Genomic DNA, 9,162 nt, shown 5'->3' with positions numbered 1-9,162 from the left:
CGTTCCCATTCCCATTCCCGCCTCGTCCGGCCACTTGACGTGTCCAGCGGAACTGGCTGAACCTCAGATTTGTTAACAAAGACCATGGCAGGCAGCAGGCAGCAGGCTGTCTAGGTGTTGCCAGTCACCGTTCAAAGGTTCGTCGCTTTTTCGATTACATCAGGAATTAAATTGTTGCTTTAGTATGCCTAGTTTTTAAACAAAAAGGAAATACCAGAGATAATTTTCTTGGGGATTAACCAAATTAAAATAAACATTAAGAGGGTTTTAATATGTATTTGGCTTTCAAGTAGTACATTTTCTTTCCTAGTGACTATTTTGAACCATTTAAAAAAGAGGGTTTTTTGGTGTTCTTATCTTAATGAAATAAATAACAGTGTTTATATTTTTTTAAATTAAATGTTGGCCGATTAAATATACCTATTTTTACACATTTTCAGACTTTTAATCCGAACCATTATTTAAAAAAAAATTCTAAAAGTGTTTTAAAACCTAACAAATATTTTTCAACTCAGTTTCAATGTACTTTCTATCTTTTTGTAAAAACTGAAAAAGATTAACAGACTGAATATAATTTCAAATTCAATTCCTAGAAAAAATAAATTTCTATTTTCCAAGAATTTCAAGGAAATGAACATCAAAATTTTAAAAAGATGTTTCGAATTTCGAAAGACGACTAAATGACTAAAATTTCTAAATAATTTCATGATTAGTTATTACAAACGATTAAAATTAAATATTAAATATTATATATTTTGATTAAAGACATATAAAAATTGAAACTTGGACAGCTGTTTCAAAAATACACTGGCTATTATCAAGGCTTTAAAAAACAGTTGCTGTCTGTCTGTTTGAGTTTCCAGAACCAGTTGGAAATTGAAAAGAAAAACTTCTGGCCATCAAAAGCAGTTGGATTATTAAAGTATATTTGTTTCAAATCCAATTCTATTGAACAAAAAATGGCTAAAATAATATTTAAAAAACAGACTTGCTCTTTTTAATGGTTCCATTGAGTTGTTTAATTTTCTGGATAATTTGCTGCATCAACTGCAGCCGTTTTGTTAATACTTTTGTTGTTCCGAAGAGTGTGTTGACCTGAGATCTTTTATGTGACGGCGACGACGATGCAGACATAAGAATTAAAATTATAAAAATATGGCTGCATAAATAAACGATAAAGGGCAATGGCGAATAATTCGGGGAAACGGCGAAGAAATTAAGAAATTTCAATAAAAAAAAAGCCCGAAAACTCCAAGTTCAACACCAACACAAATGGCCGCGAGCCGCAACAAAAAACCCCAAACCCGAATGTCTGGGCCAACGTTGCAAAAAGGACAAAACTGACGCCGGCAGAGCGGCAGACGCAGGCGTCGACTGAATGACAGCGCAGCAAGGCAGCAGAACGGCAGAATCTGGTGGCCCGAATGTCGCGTGGCGGACGTGCAACAGTTTTCAGATACATTCAGAGGTCGTGCCACGGTTTTCCAACACATGCTGCACATGCAGGAGAGCAAGAGGCAGACACTGCATGCGCCGAGTGCTGTATGCTTTTTTTGTGAATATGTTTGCTCGTTTTCTTTGTAGTTGTATCCGCCATTCTATGGATGTATCTACACATGCACACTGGCCATTGCAGATACATGTGTAGATACATAGATACCTGTACAGGCTTGCATCTTGTTCAAGTCCCTGAAATCTATGCTAGACGATATGGTCTTTCTATTGATGGAAGTGGTTCGAAAACAAAATGGCGGAACTATTTTTAAATTTTTAGTAGATTTTTCTTTATTTTCAGTATTTGTTGGGAAATTTGAGGATCTAGATCTTTTTCAAGACCCTGAAATCTATGCTAGACGATAAGGAGGGAAATTTAGACTTGCTATTGGCGGAAATGGTTCAAAAACAAAATGGCGAACTTATTTTTTAAGTTTCAAATAGATTTTTCTATATTTTCAGTATTTTGTTGGGGAATTTGAGCCATAATCCTACAAGAGCTACACCATCTTAAAAGATCATCGTTAAATTATAGTATTATTTTGAAAAAATTCCCTAAAAAGTTTTGAAAATGTTTTAAAAATATTTCAAAATATACATCTATAATAAGCAATTATTTTATTTCAATTACTTTGTTTACTACAAGTACCATAATTTTCAATACTTGTAATAGGGAAATTCCAAGTCTAGAATCTATAGAATCTATATCTATTTCCCCAAATGTAATACCTCCAAGGGCCCATAGACCAACACATCTAGATGTATCTGTTCTATAAACATCTCACTTATCAACGTTTAGGTCTTTCGGTTTCCGCAATCTAGAAGCATCTCGGTAAACAAATTTATTGCCATCGTAATAATAGGAATTGCATCAGATTGGATAACTCATTACTATATTTGCACGTTTAAAAATTCTGTAAGTATAGTGTATATACAGAAGCACCTAGTGCAGTGTATCTGTATTGGCGTACATATTCAAATTGCTTAGTTGTACTTTTGATGTATGCCATAAATTTCCGAGTGCAAGTGGTTGGTTGGTTGGTTGGTTGGTTGGATGAATGCCTATCGAGTTATGCAATCGAAAAGCGTAATGCTTAAAAAGCGTTCTCCGGATTCAAGTCCAGACCCGGACTAATGTTACATACTCGGCAGTTGTCTACAAAGTTGCGGCAGCTCGATAGCCGAACGAACTTGTTGCGCCCTCGCCAGATGTAATAGGGCTCTGCACGAGTGTTGACATTACTTTGTGGGGTCCCTAATATTTACACACTGATTGTGCCCTTTTTCCAGCCCCTTAACCAACCACCACCGTCGAATTCCAATCGCAAATTGGACGACGCAGTTTATTTCCGTTGTTATCTAGAGGTAAACAATGCTAACAAGTTAGTTATCTTACGAAACATTTTTACGCCCAACGGATGACGCTTATAATTATTTTGTGTGATAATAATCAAATTCAATTAAGACGGGCTTATAGAGGGTGGTAGAATGTGGTAATGGTCTCAAGGGCATGTTAGGAAAGCATATGAGGATATGGGGGATAGCCATGAGGATATATGGGGAATAATAGATAGTATGTAAAGGAGTCTATCTAGAACATATATTCATAAACTTTTGACTTTAAAATATCATTTAATTTATATTGCGTATGGTCAGTTACTTAAATTGAGATAAAACTAGTACGTAAGCACTTCTCACCTTTCAAAACATTGTGCAATTGTGCCTTGTTTACATAAAAAACAATCTTGCACAATGGGAAAATTCGAATCTACACATATGAACACAATGTATATAATGACATAATGAGACGATAAGATAAGAGGAGCTCGTGGAGAAAATTAGTGTTATGCGAGGCCCGTTTATAACTTTGTAAGAACTTTGAAGCGTCAGCATTAGATTCCGCAACCTATTCTGCTGGCATTATCAAAAGTTGCGCAGATTTGCTATCAAAATAATATTTGTACCCTTAATGAAAGAGCAGAGGTATAGATTAGCTTCAAAACGAATATAATATACCCTTGAAGTTAGATCTTAGATCTTAAATCTTATATCATAACTTGTAGAAAGATCTTGGAGGATACTGTCTTAAAGTCTTTTATTTTTCTTATAATTCTTGTCAAATTTATGATACTCTTTGTAAGGGTATTGAAGCAGGTTTTTATCAATTAATTTGTTGCATTTCTATTGATAGTTCTTGAAAATAGCAATGACAAGTAAAATGCTTTTCGTTTAGAAGTTCAAAGGCTTAGGAATGAAATAACCGGAAGCTATAATTTTAGTTGTGTATAAAGAGTGATATATTATATATAGTCTGATGTATATAGTATCAGAAACAGAAAAAAACTAAACAGCAAGACTCACTTCGAGTAAAAGAAAGTTTGTAATACAGGTCGTATGAGTAATATTCGAAGAAACTTAAAAATCCCTTTCGACTCTTTGTTGGAGGCCCTTTTGATAAATAAGAAAAACAAAGTTTCTAGCCCTAAACGATAAAAAGGTTGTTTTTGTTTGTTTTTCCCAGCTTATGCACATTTACTTGCATGACTGTTGACTTAAATAGATGTCGTGAAAATGAAAATAATTAGTATCAGGTAATTCTTGTTTTGAAGTTGAGCTTTTGTTGGATAATCATTGATTTAATTAAAAAGGGCTATATATGCAGTAAGTAAATGGGTTGATTAGAGTGATCCTGTGAGGGGTTTATTTGAAAAAAATAATATAAATTAAATTAATAATATAATAATTTTACATATTACACAAACAACAGGGTGTACATTAGATATGATAGTATCTAAGAGTGAGTGGTATGATATTAAATTCTTAAAAATTCTCCAATCTAAGTCTTATATTAAATTCTTTTCGGAGAATCCCAAAATTCTTAGCCAGAACACCTTAAAAAAGGGGCGTGAATATGACCCCAAAACTTCTCATCCAAATGATGAGAATGAAGCCCTGCTTTAAAAACATGTCCATGCACCAATACACGTATGCATTTTACACAATGTAGCTTCACTGTACTCAGTTTTTTAGTTGTTGTTGTGTTTTTCGCAGACCTGGACATTCCGGTGAGCGATAATGAGTGATAAGGGGTGTGGGAAAGGCGGCGGTGTTGCCATTTTGCACGTAGGCAGACTGCGTCAATATTAACTGCATTGAACGCCAAAACAGCCGCCGCCAGCTCTCTCCGACTGCGCACTTGCCGATCCGCTGCTCCCCCTCTGCCTCTGCCTCTGCTTCACACTCTCTTTCATGACATAATAACAAACACCCCAATCATCCGCATCCCTACCATTTATACAAATTCCAGCACCCCAATCATCCGCATCCCTACCAATAATAGAAATTCCAGCATCCCAATCATCCGCATCCCTACCAATAAGAGAAATTCCAGCATCCCAATCATCCGCATCCCTACCAATAAGAGAAATTCAAACACCCCAATCATCCGCATCCCTACCAATAAGAGAAATTCAAACACCCCAATCATCCGCATCCCTACCAATAAGAGAAATTCAAACACCCCAATCATCCGCATCCCTACCAATAATAGAAATTCAAACACCCCCAAACATCCCAAACATCCCCATCATTAAACCACTACAAACATCCCAAACACCCCCATCCCTACCATTCATACCATCGTCTTCATCATCAGTATCATCATCATCAGTATCATCATCATCATTATCATCATCATTATTAGCAAAGTTGAAAAGGATTTTGGAAGGACAACCGGATAATGAAACATCACAACAATTCACCCAGACATCATCATCATCATCATTAAGGACAAAGAAATTTATCATCGAAGGAAACCGGGAGGATGGAAGGGAGCCAAGGGTTTTTGAATGCGGCAAGCGGCAATGCCATTTTTGTTTTTTAAAACTGTCAACAAGAGCTGAATATGATAAACATCTGGAAACGTGTCTTCGAATATCGAAAATTTATCCCTGTAATTTATGTCCTTTTGTGGCTAAAACCACAACGGGATCCCACATTAAATTTTGCAAGGGGGACAATGGGGTACCGTTTGTTCCAAACACGGACCTCTTAGAAGTTCGAAAAAATTGGTTAAATCTACAAAATAAAGTAGAAATTTTAAGTGTTGTTAATTATTCAGAACCATTGTATTAGGCCAAAATAGATTTTAAGTCTAATATTGTCAAAATTAGTGTAAGATCTCATTTCTCAAACTCTCAAACATGAGTTTCTCGTATTAAGTTTAAGTTAAGAGTGTATGGGAGTTTAAGAGCCCAATAAAACTTCAAGCTGAATAATAGAAAAAACAAAAATTTTCATCTCTCTTAAAAAATTCTCTTTTTTCTAAGAGCCAAATAAAATTTCAAGCTGAATAAAAAAAAAAACAAAAATTTTCATCTCTCAAATTTTTTTCTCTCAAAAAAAATTCTCTCTTTTCTGCAGAGCCCTCGAAATGTGGCAACGCCAAAAAGCGCCCTCTCCAGAGGCTTCAAGATCTGGCAACCCGAATGAGGGGAAAAAAGGAGGAAATTTTTTTTAGTTATAAAATTTTAGCAAGCTAAAAAAAATAATTGTTATTTTCTACTTTTTTCCGCCTTAAATTTGTGCAATACGATTTGTTGTATCGCGCGTCATTTACCAGGCGAACAGGAAAACAGTCGGAGGTAAAGGTTAAAACAGTGCATCCCCGGGTATGTATTCTATTGCATACATTTGAGGGCATTTTTAAAATTAGAAAACTATTTATAGAAGAAAATTCCATCTTATTAGTATTAGATTTATCAGAAAATTTAATATTAAATTATATTTATAATATATAGTCTAAAAATTAAATTAAACAGTGTTTTTTTTTTTTTATTAACAGAGAATTGTTTGTTAAAACTTTTGAGTTTAATAATGTTTGGAAAAACTTAAATATATTTTTTTGTTCAAAAAAACTAATAAAATTGTAGCTTCTCATCAACGTCTGCTATTCCCAATAAACACTTGTGAAAAAAGTTGTTTGAAAAACTTTTCAAATAAACTAAGTGCTTTATTTATTGTTTAAAAGTTTATTAAAAAAATTCCCCACTTCAAGATACACAAAGAAAATCAAGTATTATTTTATAGTATAGTGTATACTATATTACAATGTGATACAAACTAAAAGTTAATGATAAGACATGCTATCTGAGAGGTAAAAATAGACTTGAATCAATAATATCAAAAAGTATAAAATAAACGGTGTGGTTATCAGAGATTTAAAAATAATATTAAACCTATAATATTGAGTTGGAAATTATAAACTTTGTAATGAATAAATAGAATAGAACACACCTTACAGTGAATCAGAGAATTTTTGTTTATCTCAGGAACAAACTAAACATTTACTAAAGTTAATCTAAAAGACCTTGACCACTCAAGGGGATACTTAGTTGGGCATTGACTTGGGTCTCGAATAGTTCCCTCGAAGTGCCCTCCCTCCCTGCAAATAATCACTTTACCTGCTTTATGGCGGCACGTGCATCCCCATCGGCTGCCATACGAAATGCAATATATAGCAAATGCAAAATTCAAACGGCAATATTTCATATTATTTACGATGACATGGCCGATTAGTAGAACAGGCCATTTGATTGTTAGTTTTCTTGGCAGTTCCGGTGCTATTGTACGCCGTACATTCACTCAATCAGTGTTACGTGCCCGGCTGGAAATGGAACGAGTGGATGGAAAATGCCCTCCCAAGCATAATAGGAGCACAAAAGGCGAAAAAGTGATTTATGAATGGTGTCAATAACCAGAAAAACTGATTAGAACCGATGGCAGCAGTACCTCACTAAATCTTAATCTCTAAAAAGTACAACATTGGCATTATTACATCCTTATAATTAGGATTTAAATAAAGATTAAGCTTTAAGGGGGGGTTGGGGTTTTAAAATTTTTTTTTTTCGATTTTTTTTTTTTGATTTTCTTATTAAAGAACCTTTCAAGAATACTGTGTCCAATTTTAGATGGATAGGTTCATTATTAACAAAGATACAGCGATTTTAGCAACTCCACCTCCGAGCCAGGCCAACGGTCAGAAAAACTTCAAAGCGTTTTTCCCAAAACTCACTTTTTCAAAGTCGGTGCCCATCATAACTTTAAAACTACTAAATCGATCGTTTTGAAATTTTTACCACTTCTTGCCAACATAATTGACCAGGTATCCCTGGAGAGTTTTTTCCAAATTTGTTAAAATTTCTATTTTTTAAATAACAAATTAGCCGATTTTTTTCCTCAAAAATCACGTTTTTCACTTCAAAGTGTTCCCAAAAATTTAAAAATCGGAACTTCTAAAAACCCTCCCAGGGATACCTGGGAAAAATGTCTATCTAACGAAAGAACTTTGATTTTTTGATTTCGGATAATCTACAACCGATATATGAGGGGCACCGCAATGCAACTTTTTTTCGAGGAGCCTTCTAATAATGGTCGCCATTGCCGTAGTTCTTATTATTTTTTTCTGAAAATTTTACAAAACATTCTTCAAATGTTGTACTTCAATCTAAAAATAGCTTAAATAAATAGATGTTTACCAGATCCTCAAAAAAAAAACATGAAAATGTGTCTTTTTTTGCTCGCTCAGACCCTAACCCCCCCTTAAGCTGTTTGTAGTATGTCCTTAGAAAACTAATTAAAAGTTTTCTGTTCTAATGAAACAAAACTTCCAAATATCTCCTAAATAAAACCTAATAATTGTCTTGAAATTCCACCCTTAACAGTCACTTTTATGTTTTCTTTTCTAATTTTATATGCCTATGTTCCTAGGACATTTCCAATATGTGCCAAATTACCTACCATTTATACCCCACCTCTGATACCTTTGGATCTCCCTTGGTAATCAAAAGTTAGAGTTGATTCTTTCGAGAAACTACCAACTACGCATGAGTTGTTTAACCAAAAAGTTCCTTTTAGCTTTTTCCAGAGACTTTTCTACTTGTGTCTCACCTATGGAGTTTTCCAACTTGGATTTTCCTTTTCTGGGCAAGTTCATTGACCCTCTAGTTTCCGTTTCACTTTCTTGAAACTGAAATTTCCCTTTCGGTGGTTAACTTTCGGCAAGGATGAGGTGCGAGGGTGGTTTTTGCCAATTGACATGCGCATAATTTCCCCATTACGGATATCCCCCTTACTGTTTTGGGGGCTGATGGGAGTTTTTTATTATTGTCGTTGTTTGTTTGCTTTTAATTTGGAGCTTTTACCGGTCGCCGGTATTTGACAATAGAGGTGCAGGATATATACACAATAAACTTGTTATAGATTAGGCCTAGGGTTTTTTTTGGCAGAATATACCAGATATAGAAGAGGTTTTCCAGTCCCTTATGAACTTCCTCTTCTAAAACTTTTTCAAAGGTAAATAAGAAAAGTAAAGATTCCAGTCTTCTCTTTCCTAGACTACACTGCAATTAGAGGTTTATCATTTTATATCTTCTATATAATAAAGTTTTTATTAAGTAATAGTGAAGCAGCTGCAGGGAACATAAAATCAGGGAACATACTCCCCATAAAAATACTTTCCTCAAAGAATTACGAAAAAGTATCTTTGGGATAAAGCTTCTCTCGGTTAAAATTGAAAACCAGATTGAAGAGGAACACAAATGAAAAAAGAAGAGAGGAGTATGAGAGAAAGATATAAAGAGAGAGGGCATAGGAAATCCCCTCTACATC

The sequence above is a fragment of the Drosophila ananassae genome, chromosome 3R (genome assembly GCF_017639315.1).
Source record: "Drosophila ananassae strain 14024-0371.13 chromosome 3R, ASM1763931v2, whole genome shotgun sequence".
NCBI classification, from domain to species: Eukaryota; Metazoa; Arthropoda; class Insecta; order Diptera; family Drosophilidae; genus Drosophila; species Drosophila ananassae.
The sequence above is the reverse complement of the archived record's forward strand: the minus strand, read 5'-3'. Positions refer to the sequence as shown.